Consider the following 24192-nt stretch of genomic DNA (forward strand, 5'->3'; position numbering starts at 1 on the left):
TTTGTAGTATATACACCAACTTAATATGCTATCTCATGTAAAATATGGAAATTCTAATTATACGCGAATCGAAAAAAATCTAAATAATTACTAGGCGCCTCAAAGTTAAAAGAAAATGTCTCTAAATATAGTCTGTTAAAAAATTATGCAATGTTTTATTATACACTGATTTGGAGTACATACACAAACTTCATGTACTCTCTCATGTAAAATATAGAAATGCTAATTTTACCAGAATAGTTAAAATGTAAATATTACCTAGGCAACCCAATGTTTAAATCAAAATTGCTCTGAATATAATCTGTCAGAAAAAATATACAATGCCCTTTTCTACTCTTTTTTGGAGTATATACACCAACTCCATATGCTCTCTCATGTAAAATACCGAAATTATAAATTTAGGCGAATCGAAGAAAATCTAAATAATATCTAGGCACCCCAAAGTTAAAAGAAAATGGCTCTTCATGTACTCTGTTAGTAAAAATATACAATGCCTTATTCCACTCTGTTTTGGAGTATATACACCAACTCAGTATGTTCTCTCATGGAAAATACAGAAATTCTAATTTACGTGAGTCGAAAAAAATCTAAATGTTATCTAGGCACCCGAATGTTAAAAACAAAATTGCTCTGAATAAAATCTGTCAGAAAAAATATACAATGCCCTATTCTACTCTGTTTTGGAGTATATACACCAACTCCATATGCTCTCTCATGTAAAATACAGAAATTCTATATTTAAGCGAATCGAAAGAAATCTAAATATTATCCAGGCACCCCAATGTTAAAAACAAAATTGCTGTAAATATAATCTGTCAGATAAAATATACAATTCCCTTTTCTACTCTGTTTTGGAGTATATACACCAAATCAATATGCTGTCTAATGTAAAATACAGAAATTCTAATTTTAGCAGAATCGAAATAATCTAAATATTATCTAGGCACCCCAATGTTAAAAACAAAATTGCTCGTAATATAATCTGTCAGAAAAAATATACAATGCCCTATTCTACTTTGTTTTAAAGTATATAATCCAACTCTATATGCTCTCTCATGTAAAATACAGCAATTATGTATTTAAGCAAATCGAATATAATCTAAATATTATCTAGGCACCCCAATGTTGAAAGCAAAATTGCTCTGAATATAATCTGTCAGAAAAAATATACAATGTTCTTTTCTACTCTATTTTGGAGTATATACACCAATTCCATATGCTCTCTCATGTAAAATACAGAAATTCTACTTTTAAGCGAATTGAAAAAAATATAAATAATATCTAGGCGCCCCAAAGGTAAAAAAAATGGCTCTGAATAATATGTTAGAAAAAATATACAATGCCTTATTCTACTATATTTTGGAGTATATACACCCACTCACAATGGTCTCTCATGTAAAATACCGAAATTCTAATTTTAACAAACCGAAAAAATCTAAATATTATCTAGGCACCCAAATGTTAAAAACAAAATTGCTCTGAATATAATCTCTCAGAAAAAATATACAATGCCCTATTCTACCCTGTTTTGGAGTATATACACCAACTCCATATGCTCTCTCAGGTAAAATATAGAAATTCTTTATTTAAGCGAATCGAAAAAATTCTAAATATTATCTAGGCTTCCCAATGTTAAAAGGAAAATTGCTCTGAATATAGTCTGTCAGAGAAAATATAGCATGCCCTTTTCTACTCTGTTTTAAAGTATATACACCAACTCAATATGCTCTCTCTTGTAAAATACCAAAATTCTAATTTTATGTGAATCGAAAAATATCTAAATAATATCTAGGCGCCCCAAAGGTAAAAAAAAGTCTCCGAATATAGTGTGTTAGAAAAAATATACAATGCCTTATTCTACTCTGATTTCAAGTATATACACCAACTCTGTATGCTCTCACATATAAAATACCGAAATTCTAATTTTACGTGAATTGAAAAAAATCTAAATGTTATCTAGGCACCCCAATATTAAAAGCCAAATGGCTCTATATATAATCTGTCAGAAGAAATGTACAATGCCCTTTTCTACTCTGTTATGGAGTATATACAACAACTCAATATGCTCTCTCATGTAATATACCGAAATTCTAATTTTACGAGAATAAGAAAAATCTAAATAATATCTGGACATCCCTAAGTTAAAAGAAAATGGCTCTGAATATAGTCTGTTAGAAAAAATATACAATGCCTTATTCTACTCTGTTTTGGAGTATATACACCAACTCAGTTTGCGCTCCCATGTAAAATACAGAAATTCTAATTTTACCCGAATCGAATAAATCTAAATAATATCTAGGCACCCCAATGTTAAAAGCAAAATTTCTCTGAATATAATCTGTCAGAAAAAATATACAATGCCGTATTCTACCCTGTTTTGGAGTATAAACACCAACTCCATATGCTCTCTCATGAAAAATACATAAATTTTATATTTAAGCGAATTGAAAAAAATCTAAATATTATCTAGGCACCCCAATGTTAAAAGCAAAATTGTACTGAATATAATGGGTCAGAAAAAATATTCAATGTACTTTTCTACTATGTTTTTGAGTATGTACACCAACTACATATGCTCTCTCATGTCAGATACTGAAATTCTATATTTAATTGAATCGAAACAAATCTAAATATTATCTAGACACCCCAATGTTAAAAGCAAAATTGCTCTGAATATAATCTGTCAGAGAAAATATACAATGCCTTTTTCTACTCTGTTTTGAAGTATATACACCAACTCAATATGCTCTTTCATGTAAAATACGGAAATTCTAATTATACCCGAATTGAAAGAAATCTAAATAATATCTAGGCGCCCCAAAGTTAATAGTATATGGCTCTTAATATAGACTGTTAGTAAAAATATACTATGCCTTATATTACTCTGTTTTGGAGTACATACACCAACTCAGTATGCTCTCTCTTGTAAAATAACGAAATTCTAATTTTACACGAATTGAAAAAAATCTAAATAATATCTAGGCGCCCCAAAGATAAACAAAATTGCTCTGAATATAGTCTGTTAGAGAAAATATACAATGCCTTATTCTACTCTGTTTTGGAGTATATACACCAACTCAGTATGCTTTATCATGTAAAATACACAAATTCTAATTTTACTCAAATCGAAAAAATCTAAATATTGTCTAGGCAACCCAATGTTAAAAATAAAATTTCTCTGAATATAATCTGTCAGAGAAAATATACAAGGCTTTATTCTACTCTGTTTTGGTGTATATACACCAACACCATATGCTCTCTCATGTAAAATACAGAAATTATATATTTAAGCGAAGCGAAAAAATTCCAAATATTATGTACGCACCCCAACATTAAAAGCAAAAGTGCTCTGAATATATTCAGTGAGAAAAAATATACAATGCCCTTTTCTACTCTGTTTTGTAGTATATACTCCAACTCAATATGCTCTCTCATGTAAAATACAGAAATTCTAGTTTTACCTGCATCGAAAATATCTAAATATAATCTAAAAACCCCAATGTTATAAGCAAAGTTGCTGAATATAATCTGTCATAAAAATTATACAATGCCCTTTTCTACTCTGTTTTGCAGAATATACACCAACTCCGTATGCTCTCTAATGTAAAATACAGAAATTCTATATTTGAGCGAATCGAAAAAAACTCAATATTATCTAGGCACTCCAATGTTAAAAGCAAAATTGCTCTGAATATAATCTGTCAGAAAAAATATACAATGCCCTATTCTACTCTGTTGTGGAGTATATACACCAACTCAGTATGCTCTCTCATGTTAAATACCGAAATTCTAATTTTACACGAATCGAAAGAAATCTAAATAATATCTAGGCGCCTCAAGGTTCAACAAAAATGGCTCTGAATATAGTCTGTTAGAAAAAATATACAATGCTTTATTCCACTTCGTTTTAAAGTATATAAACCAACTCAATATGCTCTATCATGTAAAATACTCGAATTCTAATTTTACGCGAATCGAAAATAATCTAAATAATATCTAGGCGCCCCAAAGTTAAAAGAAAATGGCTCTGAATATACTCTGTCAGAGAAAATATACAATGCCCTATTCTACACTGTTTTGGAGTATATACACCAACTCCATATGCTCTCTCATGTAAAATAGAGAAATTCTATATTTAACCGAATCGAAAAAATTCTAGATTGTATCTAGGCACCCCAATGTGAACAGCAAAATTGCTCCTAATATAATCTGTCAGATAAAATATACAATGCCAGTTACTTCTCTGTTTTGTAGTATATACACCAACTCAATATACTCTCATGTAAAATACAGAAATTCTAATTCTACCCAAATCGAAAAAATCTAAATATTATCTAGGCATCCTAATGTTAAAAACAAAATTGCGCTGAATATAATCTGTCAGAAAAAATATACAATGCCATATTCTACTCTGTTTTGGAGTATATACACCAACTCCATATGCTCTCTCATGTAAAATACAGAAATTCCATATTTAAGCAAATCGAAAAAAATCTAAATATTATCGAGGCACCGCAGTGTTAAAAACAAAACTGCTCTGAATATAATCTGTCATAAAAAATATACAATGCCCTATTCTACTCTATTTTGGAGTATATACACCAACTCAATATGCTCTGTAATGTAAAATACAAAAATTCTATATTTATGCGATCGTAAAAAATCTAAATATTATCTAGGCACCACAATGTTAAAAGCAAACTTGCTCTGAATATAATCTGTCAGAAAAAATATACAATGCCCTATTCTACTTTGTTTTGGAGTATATACACCAACTCCATATGCTCTCTCATGTATAATACAGAAATTCTATATTTAAGCGAATTGAAAAAAATCTAAATATTATCTAGGCACCGCAATGTTAAAAACAAAATCTCTCTGAATATAATCTATCATAAAAAATATACAATCCCCTATTCTACTCTATTTTGGAGTATATACACCAACTCAATATGCTCTCTCATGTAAAATACAGAAATTGTATAATTATGAGATCGAAAAAAATCTAAATATTATCTAGGCACCCCAATGTTAAAAGTAAAATTTCTCTGAATATAATCTGTCAGAAAAAATATACAATGCCCGATTCTACTTTGTTTTGGAGTATATACACCAACTCCATATGCTCTCTCATATAAAATACCGAAATTCTAATTTTATGCGAATCGAAAAAAATCTAAATAATATCTAGGTGCCTCAGAGTTAAAAGAAAATGGCTCTGAATATAGTCTGTTAAAAAAAATATACAATGCCTTATTCTAATCTGTTTTGGAGTATATACACCAACACAGGTTGCTCTCTCATGTAAAATACAAAAATTCTAATTCTACCCAAATCGAAAAAATATAAATATTGTCTAGGCACCCCAATGTTAAAAACAAAATTGCTCTGAATATAATCTGTCAGAAAAAATATACAATATCATATTCTACTCTGTTTTGGAGTATATAAACGAACTCCATATGCTCCTCATGTAAAATACAGAAATTCTATATTCAAGGGAATAAAAAAAATCTAAATATTATCCTGGCACCCCAATGTTAAAAGCAATATCGCTCTGAATATAATCTGTCAGAAAAAGTATACAATGCCCTTTTGTACTCTGTTTTGTTATATATACACCAACACAGTATGGTCTGTCATGTAAAATACAAAAATTCTAATTTTACCCGAATCAAAGAAATCTAAATATTATTTAGGCTACCCAATGTTAAAAACAAAATATCTCTGAATATAGTCTGTGAGAAAAAAATATACAATGCACTATTCTACTCTGTTTTGGAGTATATACACCAACTCCGTATGCTCTCTCATGTAAAATACAGAAATTCTAATTCTACCAGAATCGAAAAAATATAAATATAGTCTTGGCACTGCAATGTTAAAAACAAAATTGCTGTGAATATAATCTGTAAGAAAAAATATACAATGCCGTATTCTATTCTTTTTTAAAGTATATACACCTACTCAGTATGCTCTCTCATGTAAAATAACGTAATTCTAATTTTACCCGAATCAAAAAAAACAAAATATTATGTAGGCACCCCAATGTTAAAAAAAAACTGCTCTGAATATAATCTGTCAGAAAAAATATATAATGCTTTATTCTACTCTGTTTTGGAGTATATACACCAACTGATTATGCCCTCTCATGTTAAAAAACGAAATTCTAATTTTACGTGAATCGAAAAAAATTTAATTATCTAGGCACTTCAATGATAAAAACAAAATTTCTGTGAATATAATCTGTCATAAAAAATATACAATGCCCTATTCTACTCTGTTTTGGTGTATATACAGCAAATGTGTATGCTCTCTCATGTAAAATACAGAAATTCTAATTTTACGCATATCAAAAAAAATCTAAATAATATCTAGGCGCCCCAACGTTCAACAAAAATGGCTCTGAATATAGTCTGTTAGAAAAAATATACAATGCCTTATTCGACTTTGTTTTGGAGTATATACAGCAACTCCATATGCTCTCTCATGTAAAATACAGAAATTCTAATTCTATCAGAATTGAATAAATATAAATACTGTCTACGCACCCCAATGTTAAAAACAAAATTGCTCTGAATATAATATGTCAGAAAATATATACAATGCCCTTTTCTACTGTGTTTTGTAGTATATACACCAACTCCATATGCTCTGTCATGTAAAATACAGAAACTCTAATTTTACCCGAATCGAAAAAATCTAATTATCTAGGGACCCCAATGTTAAAATAAAAATTGCTCTGAATATAACTTGTCAGAAAAAATATACAATGTTCTATTCTACTCTGTTTTTGAGTATGTACACCAACTCAGTATGCTCTCTCATGTAAAATACCGTGATTCAAATTTTACGTGAATCGAAAAAAATCTAAATATTATCTAGGCACCCCAATGTTAAAAGCAATATTGCTCTGAATACAATCTGTCAGAAAAAATATACAGTGTCCTTTTCTACACTGTTTTGGAGTATATACACCAATTCCATAGGCTCTCTCATGTAAAATACAGAAATTCTAATTTGACAAGAATCGAAAGAATCTAAATAATATCTAGGTGCCTCGAAGTTAAAAGAAAATGGCTCTTAATATAGTCTGTTAGAAAAAATATAAAATGCCTTATTCTACTCTGTATTGGAGTATATACACCAACTCAGTATGCTCTCTGATGTAAAATGCAGAAATTCTAATTTTACCTGAATCGAAAAAATCTAAATATTAATTAGGCAAACCAATGTTAAAAACAAAATTTCTCTGAATATAATCAGTCAGAAAAAATATACAATGCACTATTCTACTCTGTTTTAAAGTATATACATTAACTCCATATGCTCTATCATGTAAAATAAAGAAATTCTATATTTAAGGGAATCGAAAACAATTTAAATATTATCTCGGCATGCCAACGTTAAAAACAATATTGCTCTGAATATAATCTGTCAGAAAAAATATACAATGCCCTATTCTACTCTGTTTTGGAGTATATACACCAACTCCATATGCTCTATCATGTAAAATACAGAAATTCCATATTTAAGCAAATCGATAAAAATCTATATATCATCTAGGCACCCGAATGTTAAAATCAAAATTCCTCTGAATATAATGTGTCAGAAAAAATAAACAATGCCCTATTCTACTCTGTTTTGGAGTATGTACACCAACTCAGTGTGCTCTCTCATATAAAATACAGAAATTCTAATTTTACGTGAATCGAAAAAAATGTAAATATTATCTAGGCACCCCAATGTTAAAAGGAAAATTGCTCTGAATATAATCTGTCAGAAAAAATATACAATGTCCGATTCTACTCTCTTTTGGAGTATATACACCAGGTCCATAAGCTCTCTCATGTGAAATACAGAAATACTAATTTTACACGAATCGAAAAATATCTAAATAATATCTAGGCGCCACAAACTTACAAGAAAATGGCTGTTAATATAGTCTGTTAGAGAAAATATACACTGTTTTATTCTACTCTGTTTTGTAGTATATACAGCAACTCAGTATGCTCTCTTATGTAAAATACAGAAATTCTAATTTTACCTGAATCGAAAAAATCTAAATATTATTTACTCAACCCAATGTTAAAAACAAAATTGCTCTGAATATAATCTGTCAGAAAAAATATAGAATGCCCTATTCTACTCTGTTTTGGAGTATATACACCGACTCCATATGCTCTCTCATCTAAAATACAAAAATTCTATATTTAAGTGAATTGAAAATATCTAAATATTACCTAGGCACCCCAATGTTAAAAGCAAAATTGCTCTGAATATAATCTGTCAGAAAAAATACACAATGCCATTTTTTACTGTGTTTTGTAGCATATACACCAACTCAATATGCTCTGATATGTAAAATACATAAATTCAAATTTTATCCGAATCGAAAAAATCAAAATATTATGTAGGCAATGCAATGTTACAAACAAAATTGCTCTGAATATAATCTGTCAGAACAAATATTCAATTCCCTATTCTACTCTGTTTTGGAGTATATACACAAACTCAGTATGCTCTCTCATGTAAAATACCGAAATTCTAATTTTACGTGAATCAAAAAAAATCTAAATATTATCTAGGCACTTATATGTTAAAAACAAAATTGCACTGAATATAAGCTGTCAGAAAAAATACACAATGCCCTATTCTACTCTGTTTTGGGATATATAGAGCAACTCCATATGCTCTCTCATTTAAAATACCGAAATTCCAATTTTACGTGAATCGAAATAAATCTAAATAATATCTAGGCGCCCCATAGTAAAAAGAAAATGGTTCTAAATATAATCTTTAAGAAAAAATACACAATGCTTTATTCTTCTCTGTTTTGGAGTATATAAACCAACTCCATATGGTCTCTCAAGTAAAATACAGAAATTCAATATTTAAGCGAATTGAAAAAATTCTAGATATTATTTAGGCACCCCAATGTGAAAAGCAAAATTGCTCTTAATATAATCTGTCATATAAAATATACAATGCCCTTTAGTTCTCTGTTTTGTAGTATATGCACCAACTCAATATGCTCTCTCATGTAAAATACAAAAATTCTATTTCTACCCAAATGGAAAAAAATCTAAATATTTTCTAGGCACCCCAGTGTTAAAAAAAAATTGCTCTGAATATCATCCATCAGAAAAAATATACAATGCCCTATTCTACTTTGTTTTGGAGTACATACACCAACTCCCTCTGCTCTCTCATATAAAATACAGAAATTCTATACTTAAGCGAATCGAAAAAAATCCAAATATTATCTAGGCACCGCAATGTTAATAACAAAATCGCTCTGAATATAATCTGTCAGAAAAAAATATACAATGCTCTATTCTACTCTGTTTTGGAGTATATACACCAACTCCATATGCTCTCTCATGTAAAACACAGAAATTATTTATGCGAATCGAAAAAAATCTAAATATAATCTAGGCATCTCAAGGTTAAAAGAAAACTTGCTCTGAATATAATCTGTCAGAAAAAATATACAATGCCCTTTTCTACTCTGTTTTGGAGTATATACACCAACTCCATATGCTCTCTCATGTAAAACAGAGAAATTTTAATTTTACGCGAATCGAAAAAAATCTAAATATTATCTAGGCACACCAATGTTAAAAACAAAATTGCTCTGAATATAATCTGTCAGAAAAATTACACAATGCCCTATTCTACTCTGTTTACGAGTATATACACCAAATCCATAAGCTCTCTCATGTAAAATACAGAAATTCTATATTTAAGCGAATCGACAAAAATCTAAATATTATCTAGGCACCACAATTTTAAAAGCAAAATTTCTCTGAATATAGTCTGTGAGAAAAAATATACAATGCCCTATTCTGCTCTGTTTTGGAGTATATAAGGCAACTCAGTATGCTCTGTCATGTAAAATACAGAAATTCTATATTTAAGCGAATCGAAAAAAATTTAAATATTATGTAGGCACCAGAATGTTAAAAGCAAAATTGCTCGGAATATAATCTGTCAGAAAAAATATACAATGCCCTTTCTACCCTGTTTTTAGTATATAAACCAATTCAATATGCTCTCTCATGTAAAATACAGAAATTCTAATTTTACCCGAATCGAGAAAATCAAAATATTATGTAGGCACCCAATATTTAGAACAAAATTGCTCTGAATATAATCTGTCAGAAAAAATATAAAATGCTCTATTCTACTCTGTTTTGGAGAATATACACCAACTTTATATGCTCCCTCATGTAAAATACAGAAATTCCATATTTAAGCGAATTGAAATAAATCTAAATATTATCTAGGCACCACAAGGTTAAAAGCAAAATTTCTCTGAATATAATTTGTCAGAAAAAATATATAATGCCCTTTTCTATTCTGTTTTGTAGTATATACACCAAATCAATATGCTCTCTTATGTAAATTACAGAAATTCTAATTCTACCCGAATCGAAAATATCTAAATATTGCCTAGGCACCCCAATGTACAGAAATTATAACTTTACGCGAATCAAAATATATCTAAATAATATCTAGGCGCCCCAAAGTTAAAAGAAATTGGCTCTGAATATAGTCTGTTAGAAAAAATATACAATGCCTTATTCTACTCTGTTTTGGAGTATATACACCATCTCAGTATGCTCTCTTATGTAAAATACAGCAATACTAATTTTACGTGAATCAAAAAAAATCTAAATATTATCTAGGCACCCCAATGTAAAAATCAAAATTGCTCTGAATATAATCTGTCAGAAAAAATATACAATGCCCTTTTCTACTCTGTTTCGGAGTATATACACCAACGCAATATGCTCTCTCATTTAAAATACCGAAATTCTAATTTTACGTGAATCGAAAATTATCTAAATAATATCTAGGCGACCCAAAGTTAAAACAAAATGGCTCTGAATATAGTCTGTTAGAAAAAATATACAATGCCTTATTCTACTCTGTATTGGAGTATATACACCAACTCAGTATGGTCTCTCATTTAAAATACCGAAATTCTAATTCTAAGCGAATCGGAATAAATCTAAATAATATCTAGGCACCCGAATGTTAAAAGCAAAATTGCTCTGAAAATAATCTGTCAGAAAAAATATAAAATGCCTTATTCTACTCTGTTTTGGAGTATATACACCAACTCAGTATGCTCTCTCATGTAAAATACGGAAATTCTAATTTTACGTGAATCGAAAAGAATCTAAATATTATCTAGGCACCCCAATGTGAAAAACAAAATTGCTCTCAATATAATCTGTCAGAAAAAATATACGAAGCCCTATTCTACTCTGTTTTGGAGTATATACACCAACTCCATATGCTCTCTCATGTAAAATACAGAAATTCTATATTTAAGCGAATCAAAAAATTCGAAATATAATCTAGGCACCCCAGTGTTAAACGCAAAATTGCTCTGAATATAATCTGTCAGAAAATATATACAATGCTCTTTTCTACTCTGTTTTGTAGTATATACACCAACTCAATATGCTCTCTCATGTAAAAAACCGAAATTCAAATTTTATGCTAATCGAAAAAAATCTAAATAATATCAAGGCGCACCAAATTTAAAAGAAAATGGCTCTGAATATAGTCCCTTAGAAAAATCAGAAGAAATATACAATGCCCTATTCTACCCTGTTTTAAAGTACATACACCATCTCCATATGCCCCTCATGTAAAATAAAGAAATTCTATATTTAAGCGAATCGAATAAAATCTAAATAATATCTAAGCACTCCCACGTTAAAAGCAAAATTTCTCTGAATGTATTCTGTAAGAAAATATATAAAATGCCATTTTCTACTCTTTTTTGGAGTATATACACCAACTCAATATGTTTTCTCATGTAAAATTCCGAAATACTAATTTTATCCGAATAGAAAAAATCTAAATATCTAGGCACCCAAATGTTAAAAACAAAATTGCTCTGAGTATAATCTGTCAGACAAAATATACGAAGCCCTATTCTACTCTGTTTTCGAGTATATACACTAACTCAGTATGCTCTCTGATGTAAAAAAATGAAATTCAAATTTTACCCAAATCGAATAAATCCTAATATTATCTAGGCACGCCAATGTTAAAAACAAAATGACTCTGAAAAAAATCTGTCAAAAAAAATAGACAATGTCTTATTCTACTCTGTTTTGGAGTATATACACCAACTCCATATGCTCTCTCATGGAAAACACAGAATTTCTATATTTAAGTGAATCGAAAAAAATCCAAATATTATCTAGGGACCCCAATGTTAAAAGCAAAACTGCTCTGAAAATAATCTGTCAGAAAAAATATACAATGCACTTTTCTACTCTTTTTTCGAGTATATACACCAACTCAATATGCTCTCTCATATAAAATTCAGAAATACAAATTTTACACGAGTCGGAAAATTCTATATATTATCTAGGCACCCAAATGATAAAAAAAAATTGCTCTAAATATAGTCTTTCAGAAAGATATACAATGCCCTATTCTACTCTGTTTTCGAGTATATACACCAACTCAGTATGCTCTCTCTTGTAAAATACCAAAATTCTATATTTACGTGAATCGAAAAAAATCTAAATACTATCTAGGCGCCCCAAAGTTGAAAGAAAATAGCTCTGAAGATAGTCTGTCAGGAAAAATATACAATGCCTTATTCTACTCTGTTTTGGGGTATATACACCAACTCAGTATGCTCTCTCATGTAAAATACAGAAATAATAATAATTATACGCGAATCGAAAAAAATCTAAATAATTACTAGGCGCCCCAAAGTTAAAAGAAAACGTCCCTGAATATAGTGTGTTAGAAAAATATACAATGTTTTATTATACACTGTTTCGGAGTATATAAACAAATTTCGTGTACTCTCTCATGTAAAATATAGAAAGTCTAATTTTACCAGAATAGTTAAAATCTAAATATTACGTAGGCACCCCAATGTTTAAAACAAAATTGCTCTAAATATAATCTGTCAGAAAAAATATACAATGCCCTATTCCACTCTGTTTTGGAGTATAAACACCAACTCCATATGCTCTCTTATGTAAAATAACGAAATTATAAATTTAGGCGAATCGAAAAAAATATAAATAATATCTAGGCACCCCAAAGTTAAAAGAAAATGGCTCTTCATGTACTCTGTTAGTAAAAACATACAATGTCTTATTCCACTCTATTTTGGAGTATATACACCAACTCAGTATGTTCTCTCATGGAAAATACAGAAATTCTTATTTACGTGAATCGAAAAAAATGTTATCTAGGCACCCGAATGTTAAAAACAAAATTGCTCTGAATAAAATCTGTCAGAAAAAATACACAATGTTATATTCTACTCTGTTTTGGAGTATAAACACCAACTCAGTATGCTCTCTCATGTAAAATACGGAAATTCTAATTTTACATTAATCGAAAAAATCTAAATATTATCTAGGCACCCCAATGTTAAAAACAAAATTGCTCTAAATATATTCTGTCAGATAAAATATACAATGCCCTTTTCTACTCTGTTTTGGAGTATATACAGCAACTCAATATGCTGTCTCATGTAAAATTCGGAAATTCTAATTATTGGTGAATCAAAAATTATCCATATAATATCTAGGACCCCAAAGTTAAAAGAAAATGGCTCTTAATATAGACTGGTAGAAAAAATATACAATGCCTTATTCTACTCTGTTTTGGAGTATATACACCAACTCAGTATGCTCTCTCTTGTAAAATAACGAAATTCTAATTTTACGTGAATCGAAAATAATCTAAATAATATCTAGGGGCCCCAAAGTTAAAAGAAAATGGCTCTGAATATAGTCTGTTAGAAAAAATATACAATGTTTTATTCTACTCTGATTATGAGTATATACACCAACTTCGTGTACTCTCTTATATAAAATACAGAAATTCTAATTTTACCGGAATAGTAAAAATCTAAATATTACCTAGGCACCCCAATGTTTAAAATATAATTCCTGTGTATATAATCTGTCAGAAAAAATATACAATGCCCTATTCTACTCTGTTTTTGAGTATATACACAAAACCACATGCTCTCTCATGTAAAAACAAAAAACTCTATATTTAAGCAAATCGAACAAAATCTAAATATTATCTACGCACCCCAATGTTAAAAGCAAAAGTGCGGTGAATATATTCGGTCAGAAAAAATATACAATGCCCTATTCTACTCTGTTTTGGAGTATATACACCAACTCCATATGCTCTCTCAGGTAAAATGCAAAAATTCTCTATTTAAGCGAATCGAAAAAAATCTAAATATTATCTAGGCACCCCAATGTTAAAAACAGAATTGGTCTGAATATTATCTGTCAAAAAAATATACAATCCCGTATTCTACTCTCTTTTGGACTATACAAACGAACTCCATATGCTCTCTCATGTAAAATACAGAAATTCTATATTTAAACGAATCGAAAAAATTCTAGATAGTATCTAGATGCTCGAAAGTTAAAAGAAAATGCCTCTGAATACAGTCTGTTAGAAAAAATATACAATGCCTTATTCTACTCTGTTTTGGAGTAAATACACCAACTCAGTATGCTCTCTCATGTAAAATACAGTAATTCAAATTTTACCCGAATTGAAAAAATCTAAATACTATTTAGGCACCCCAATGTTAATACCAAAATTTCTCTGAATATAAACTGTCAGAGAAAATATACAATGCCCTATTCTACTCTGTTTTTGAGTATATACATCAACTCTACCAGCTCTCTCATGTAAAATAGAAAAAATCTATATTTCAGCGAATCAAAAAAAATCTAAATATTATCTAGGCACCCCAATGTTAATAGCAAACTTTCTCTGAATGTAATCTGTCAGAAAAAATATACAACGCCCTTTTCTACTATGTTTTGGAGTATATACACCAAATCAATATGCTCTCTCATGTAAAATACCGAACTTCTAATTTTACGTGAATCGAAATAAATCTAATTATCAAGGCACCCCAATGTTAAAAGCATGTTTTCTCTGAATATAATCTGTCAGAAAAAATATACAATGCCCTTTTCTACTCTGTTTTGTAGTATATACACTAACTCAATATGCTCTCTCATGTAAAATACAGAAATTCTAATTGTACACGAATTGAAAAAATATAAATATTATCTAGGCACACCAATGATAAAAACAAAATTGCTCTGATTATAACCTGTCAGAAAAAATATAAAATGCCCTATTCTACTCTGTTTTCGGATATATACAAAAACTCAGTATGCTCTCTCAAGTAAAATACCGAAATTCTGACTTTACGCGAATAGAAAAAAATCTAAATAATATCTAGGTGCCCCAAAGTTAAAATAAAATGGCTCTGAATATAGTCTTTTAGAGAAAATATACAATGCTTTATTCTACTCTGTTTTGGAGTATATACACCAACTATGTATGCTCCCTCATATAAAATACTAAAATTCTAATTTTCCCGAATCGAAAAATATCTAAATATTATCAAGGCACCCCAAAGTTAAAAAAAAAATTGCTCTGAATATAATCTGTCAGAAAAAATATACAATGCCGTATTCTACTCAGTTTTGGAGTATATACACCAACTACATACGGTCTCTAATGTAAAATACAAAAATTCTCTATTTAAGGGAATCGATAAAAATCTAAATATTATCTAGGAACCCCAATGTTAAAAGCAAAATTGCTCTGAATATAGTCTGTCAGGAAAAATATACAATGCCCTATTCTACTCTGTTTTGGAGTATATACACCAAATCAATATGTTCTCTCATGTAAAATATAGAAATTATATCTTTAAGCGAATAAAAAAAATCTAAATATTATCTAGGCACCCCAATGTTAAAAACAAAATTGCTCTGAATATAATCTGTCAGAGAAAATATACAATGCCCTATTCTACTCTGTTTTGAAGTAAATACACCAACTCCATATGCTCTCAAAGGTAAAATACAGAAATTCTATATTTAAGCGAATCGAAAAAAATTTAAATATTATCTCGGCACCCCAATGATAAAAGCAAAATTGCTCTGAATATAATCTGTCAGAAAAAGTATACAATGCCCTATTCTACTCTGTTTTGGAGTATATACACCAACTCCATATGCTCTCTCATGTAAAATACAGACATTCTGTATTTAAGCAAATCGAAAAAATTCTAAATAATATCTAGGTGCACCAAAGTTAAAAGAAAATGGCTCTGAATATAGTATGTTAGAAAAAATATACAATGCCTTATTCTACTATGTTTTGAAGTATATACACCAACTTAGTATGCTCTCTCATGTAAAATACAGAAATTCTAATTTTACCCGAAGAGAAAAAATCTAAAATTTATCAAGGCACCCCAACGTTAACAACAAAATTGCTCTGAATATAAACTCTCTGAAAAAATATACAATGCGCTATTCTACTCTGTTCTTGAGTATATACACCAACTCTACATGCTCTCTCATGTAAAATAGAGAAATTCTATATTTAAGCGAATCGCAAAAAATCTAAATATTATCTAGGCACCGCAATATTAAAAACAAAATTACTCTGACTATAATCTGTCATTAAAAATATACAATGCCCTTTTCTGCTCTGTATTGGAGAATATACACCAACTCAATATGCTCTCTCATGTAAAATACCCAAAGTCTAAATTTACACGAATTGAAAAACATCTAAATAATAGCTAGGCGCCCCAAACTTAACAGAAAATGGCTCTGAATATAGTCTGTTAGAATAAATATACAATGCCTTATTCTACTATGTTTTGGAGTATATACACGAACTCAATATGCTCTCTCTGGTAAAATAAAGAAATTATAATTTTACCCGAATCGACAAAATCTAAATATTATCTAGGAACCCCAATATTAAAAACAAAATTGCTCTGAATATATACTGTCAAAAAAATTATACAATGCCCTATTGTTCTCTGTTTTGGAGTATATACACCAACTCCATATGCTCTCTCGGGTTAAATACAGAAATTCTATATTTAAGCGAATCAAAAAATCCTAAATATTATATAGACACCCCAATGTTAAAAGCAAAATTGCCCTGAATATAATCTGTCAGAAAAAATATACAATGCTTTATTCTACTCTGTTTTGTAGTATATACAATAACTCAATATTCTCTCTCATGTAAAATACCGAAATTTTAATTTTACGTGAATTGAAAAAAATCTAAATAATATCTAGGTGCACCAAAGTTAAAAGAAAATAGCTCTGAATATAGTCTGTTAGAGAAAATCTACAATGCCTTATTCTACTCTGTTTTGGGGTATATCCACCAACTCAGTATCCTCTCTCATGTAAAATACCGAAATTCTAATTTTACGTGAATCGAAAAAAATCTAAATATTATCTAGGCACCCCAATGTTAAAAGCAAAATTACTCTGAATATAATCTGTCAAAAAAAATATTCAATGCCCTTGTCTACTCCATTTTGGTGTATATACACCCACTCAATATGCTCTCTCATGTAAAATAGAGAAATTCTAATTTTACGTGAGTCGAATATAATCTAAATATTATCTAGGCATCCCAATGTTAAAAGCAAAATTACTCTGAATATAATCTGTCAAAAAAAATATTCAATGCCCTTGTCTACTCCATTTTGGTGTATATACACCCACTCAATATGCTCTCTCATGTAAAATACCAAAATTCTAATTTTACGTGAATCGAAAAAATCTAAATATTATCTAGGCACCCCAATGTTAAAAGCAAAATTGCTCTGAATATAATCTGTCAAAAAAAATATACAATGTTCTATTCTACTCTGTTTTGGAGTATATACACCAACTCCATATGCTCTCACATGTAAAATACAGAAATTTTTTAATTTAAGCGAATTAATAAATATCTAAATAATATCTAGGCAGCCCAAACTTAAAAGAAAATGTCTCTGAATATAGTCTGTTAGAAAAAATATACAATGCCTTATTCTACTATGTTTTGGAGTATATACACCAACTCAGTATACTCTCTCGTGTAAAATACAGAAATACAAATTTTACTCGAATCGAAAAAATCTAAATATTATCTAGGCACCCCAATGTTAGAAACAAAATTGCTCTGAATATAAACTGTAACAAAAAGTTTAAAATACCCTATTCTACTATGTTTTTCAGTATATACACCAACTCCACATACTCTTTCATGTAAAATATCGAAATTCTAATTTTACCCGAATCAAAAATATCTAAATATTATCTAGGCACCCCAATGTTAAAATCAAAATAGCTCTGAATATAATGTCAGAAAAAATATAAAATGCCCTATTTTACTCTGTTTTGGAGTATATACACCAACTGCATATGCTCTCTCATGTAATACACAGAAATTCTATATTTAAGCGAATCGAAAAAAATCTAAATATTATCTAGGCACCCCAATGTTGAAAGCAAAATTGCTCTGAAAATAATCTGTCAAAAAAATATACAATTCTCTATTCTACTCTGTTTTGTAGTATATAAACCAACTCGATATGCGCTCTCATGTAAAATACCGAAATTCTAAATTTACGTGAATCGAAAAAAATCTAAATATTATCTAGGCACCCCAATGTTAAAAGCAAAATTTCTCTGAATATAATCTGTCACAAAAAATATACAATGCCCATTTCTACACTGTTTTGGAGTATATACACCAAATCAGTATGCTCTCTCAGGTAAAATTCCGAAATTGTAATTTTACATGAATCGAAAAATAACTAAATATTATCTGGGCACCCCAATAATAAAATCAAAATTGCTCTGAATATAATCTGTCAGAAAAAATATACAATGCCCTTTTCTACTGTGTTTTGGAGTATATACATTAACTCAATATGCTCTCTCATGTAAAATACAGAAATTCTATATTGAAGCGAATCAAAAAAAATCCAAATATTATATAGGCACTTCAATGTTAAAAACAAAATTGATCTGAATATAATCTGTCAGAACAAATATACAAAGCCCTATTCTTCTCTGTTTTGGAGTATGTACACCAGCTCCATATGCTCTCTCATGTTAAATATAGAAATTCTATATTTGACTGAATCGAAAAAAATCTCAATATTATCTAGGCACCGCAATGTTAAAAACAAAATTGCTCTGACTGTCAGAAAAAATATACAATTTTCTTTTCTACTTTGTTTTGTAGTATATATACCAACTCTATATTCTCTCTCATATAAAATACCAATATTCTAATGTTGCGTGAATCGATAAAAATCTAAATACTATCTAGGCACCCCAAAGATAAAAGAAAATAGCTCTGAATATAGTCTGTTAGAAAAAATATCCAATGCCTTATTCTACTCTGTTTTGGAGTATATACACCAACTCAGTATGCTCTCTATTTTAAAATACAGAAATTATAATTTTACCCAAATCGAAAAAATCTAAATAATATCTAGGCACCCCAACGTTAAAAACAAAATTGCTCTGAATATAATCTGTCATTAAAAATATACAATGCCCTTTTCTGCTCTGTATTGGAGAATATACACCAACTCAATATGCTCTCTCATGTAAAATACCCAAATTCTAATTTTACGCGAATCGACAAAAATCTAAATAATATCTAGGTGCCCCAACGTTAACAGAAAATGACTCTGAATATAGTCTGTTAGAATAAATATACAGTGCCTCATTCTACTATGTTTTGGAGTATATGCACGAACTCAATATGCTCTCTCTGGTAAAATAAAGAAATTATAATTTTACCCAAATCGACAAAATCTAAATATTATCTAGGAACCCCAATATTAAAAACAAAATTGCTCTGAATATATAGTGTCAAAAAAATTATACAATGCCCTATTCTTCTCTGTTTTGGAGTATACACCAACTCCATATGCTCTCTCAGGTTAAATACTGAAATTCTATATTTAAGCGAATCAAAAAATCCTAAATATTATCTAGACACCCCAATGTTAAAAGCAAAATTGCTCTGAATATAATCTGTCAGAAAAAATATACAATGCCCTTTTCTAATCTGTTTTGGAGTATATACACTAAATCATTATGCTCCCTCATGGAAGATAGAAAAATTCTAATTTTACGCGAATCGAAAAAAAACTAAATAATATCTAGGTGCACCAAATTTAAAAGAAAATGGCTCTGAATATATTCTGTTATAAAAAATATAAAATGCCTTATTCTACTCTGTTTTGGAATATATACACCAACTCAATTTGCTCTCTCATGTAAAATACCGAAATTCTAATTTTACGTGATTCGAAGAAAATCTAAATATTATCTAGGCACCCCAATGTTAAAAGCAAAATTGCTCTGAATATAATCTCTCAGAAAAAACATACAATGCGGTTTTCTACTCTTTTTTGTAGTATATACACCAACTCAATATGCTCTCACATGTAAAATACCGAAATTCTAATATTACCCGAATCGAAAAAATCTAAATATTATCTAGGCACCCCAATGTTAAAAAAAAAAATTGCTCTGAATATAATCTGTCAGAAAAAATATTCAATGCCCGTTTCTACTCTATTTTGTAGTATATAAACAAACTCAATATGCTCAATCATGTAAAATACCGAAATTCTAATTTTACGCGAATTAAAAAGAATCTAAATATTATCTAGGTACCCCAATGTTAAAGGAAAATGGCTCTGAATATAATCTGTCAGAAAAAATATACAATCCCCTTTTCTAGTTTATTTTCGAGTATACACACCAATTCAATATGCTCTCTCATATAAAATACCAAAATACTAAATACAGGGGAATCGAAGAAAATCTAACTATTATCTAGGCATCCCAATATAAAAAGCAAAATTTCTCGGAACAAATTCTGTCAGAGAAAGTATACAATGCTTTTTTCTACTCTCATTTGGAGTATATACACCAACTAAATATGCTCTCTCATGTAAAATACCGAAATTCTAAGTTTACACGAACCGAAAAAAATCTAAATATTATCTAGGATCACCAATGTTAAAAGCAAAACTGCTCTGAATATAATCTTTCATAAAAAATATACAATGCCCTTTTCTACTCTGTTTTGGAGTATATACACTAATTCAATATGCTCGCTCATGTCAAATACCCAAATTCTAGTTATACGTGAATCGAAAAAAATCTAAATACTATCTTAGCACCCCAATGTTAAAATAAAATACCTCTGAATATAATCTTTCAGAAAAAATATACAATGCCCTATTATACTCTGTTTTGGAGTATATACACCAACTCCATATGCTCTCTCATGTAAAATACCGAAATTCTAAATTTACGTGAATCGAAAGAAATCTAAATATTATTGAGGTACCCCAATGTTAAAACAAAATCGCTCTGATTATAATCTGTCTGAAATAATATACAATGCTTTATTCTACTTTCTTTTGAAGTATATACACAAACTCAATATGCTCTCTCATGTAAATTACCGAAATTCTAATTTTATGGGAATCGAAAAAAATCTAAATATTGTCTAGGAACCTTAATGTTAAAAGCAAAATTGCTCTGAATATAATTTGTCAGAAATAATATACAATACCTTTTTGTACTCTGTTTTGGGGTATATACACCAACTAAATATGCTGTCTCATGTAAAATACCTAAATTCTAATTTTACGCGAATCGAAAAAAATCTAACTATGATCTAGGCACCACAATGTTAAAAGCAAAATTGCTCTGAATATAACCTCTCAGAAAAAATACACAATGCCCTTTTCTACTCTGTTTGGAGTAAATACACCAACTCAATATGCTCTCTCAGGTACAATACCAAAATTGTAATTTTACGCTAATCTAAAAAAATCTAAATATTATCTAGGACCCCAATGTTAAAAGAAAATGGCTCTGAATAGAGTCTCTTAGAAAAAATATACAATAACTTATTCTACTCTGTTTTGGAGTATATACACCAACTCAGTATGCTCTCTCATGTAAAATACAGAAATTCTAATTTTAACCGAATCGAAAAAATCTAAATATTATCTAGCACCCCAATGTAAAAAACAAAATATCTCTGAATATAATCTGTCAGAAAAAATATAAAATGCCCTATTCTACTCTGTTTTAGAGTATATACACCAACTCCATATGCTCTCTCATGAAAAATACAGAAATTATATATTTATGCAAATCGAAAAAAATCTAAATATTATCTAGGCACCCCAAAGGTAAAAGAAAATTACTCTGAATATAGTCTGTTGGAAAAAATATACAATACCTTATTCTACTCTCTTTTGTAGTATATACACCAACTCAGTATGCTCTCTCATGTAAAATACAGAAATTCTTATTTTACCCAAATCGAAAAAATCTAAATATTATCTAGGCACCCGCATGTTAAGATCAAAATTTCTCTGAATATAATCTGTCAGAAATAATATACAATGCCCTATTCTACCCTGTTTTGGAGTATATACACCACTCAATATGCTCTCTCATTTAAAATACCAAAATTCTAATTTTACGCGAATCTAAAGAAATCTAAATAATATCTAGGCGCCCCAAAGTTAAAAGAAAATGACTCTGAATATACTTTGTTAGAAAAAATATACAATGCCTTATTCTACTCTGTTTTGGAGTATATACACCAACTCAGTATGCTTTATCATGTAAAATACAGAAATTCTAATTTTACCCGAATCGATAAAATCTAAATATCATGTAGGCACCCCAATGTTAAAAACAAAATTGCTCTGAATAGAATCTGTCAGATAAAATATACAATGCGCTAATCTACTCTGTTTTCGAGTATATACACCAACTCCATATGCTCTCTCATGTAAATTACAGAAATTCTATATTTAAGCTAATCAAAAAAAACCTAAATATTATCTAGGCACCCCAATGTTAATAGCAGAATTTCGCTGAATATAATCTGTCAGAAAAAATATACAATGCCCTTTTCTACTCTGTTTTGGTGTATATAAACCAACTCAATATGCTCTCTCATATAAAATACCGAAATCCTAATTTTACGCAAATCAAAAAAAATCTAAATAATATCTAGGCTTCGCAAAGTTAAAAGAAATTGGCTCTAAATATAGTCTGTTAGAAAAGATATACAATGCCTTATTCTACTCTGTTTTGGAGTATATACACGACCTCAATATGCTCTCACATGTAAAATACAGAAATTCTATATTTAAGCGAATCGAAAAAAATCTAAATAATATCCAGGCACTACAAAATTAAAAGAAAATGGCTCTGAATATATTGTATTAGAAAATATATACAGTGCCCTATTCTACTCTGTTTTGGAGTATATACATCATCTCAGTATGCGCTCTCATGTAAAATACAGAAATTCTAATTTTACCCAAATCGAATAAATCTAAATATTGTCTAGGCAATCAAATGTTAAAAACAAAATTTCTCTGAGTATCATCTGTCAGAAAAAATATACAATGCCCTATTGTACTCTCTTTTGGAGCATATACACCATATCCATATGCTCTCTCATGTAAAATACAGAAATTCTATATTTAAGCAAATCGAAAAAAATCTAAATATTATCTAGGCACCCCAATGATAAAAGAAAAATTGCTCTGAATATAATCAGTCAGAGAAAATATACAATGACGTAATCTACCCTGTTTTAGAGTATATACACCAACTCAGTATGCTCTCTCATGTAAAATACAGAAATTCTAATTTTACCCGAATCGAAACATTCTAAATATTATCTAGGCACCCAGTGTTAAAAAGAAAATTTCTCTGAATATAATCTGTCCGAAAAAATATACAATGCCCTATTCTACTCTATTTTGGAGTATATCCACCAACTCAGTATGCTCTCTCATGTAAAATACCGAAATTCTAAATTAATGTGAATCGAAAAAAATCTAAATATTATCTAGGCTCCCCATTGTTAAAAGCAAAATTGCTCTGAATAAAATCTGTCAGAAAAAACATACAATGCCCTTTTCTACTCTGTTTTGGAGTATGTACACAAACTCAATATGCTCTCTCATGCAAAATACCGAAATTCTAATTTTACGGGAATCGAAAAAAATCTAAATAATATTTAGGCGCTTCAAAGTTAAATGGAAATGGCTCTGAATATAGTCTGTTAGACAAAATATACAATGCCTTATTCTACTCTCTTTTCGAGTATATACACCAACTCAGTATGCTCTCTCCTGTAAATTTCCGAAATTCTAATTTTACGTGAATCGAAAAAAATCTAAATATTATCTAGGCACCCGAATATTAAAAGCAAAATTGCTCTGAATATAATCTGTCAGAAAAAATATACAATGCCCTT

This window comes from Callithrix jacchus, chromosome 4 (genome assembly GCF_049354715.1).
Source record: "Callithrix jacchus isolate 240 chromosome 4, calJac240_pri, whole genome shotgun sequence".
Classification (NCBI taxonomy): Eukaryota; Metazoa; Chordata; class Mammalia; order Primates; family Cebidae; genus Callithrix; species Callithrix jacchus.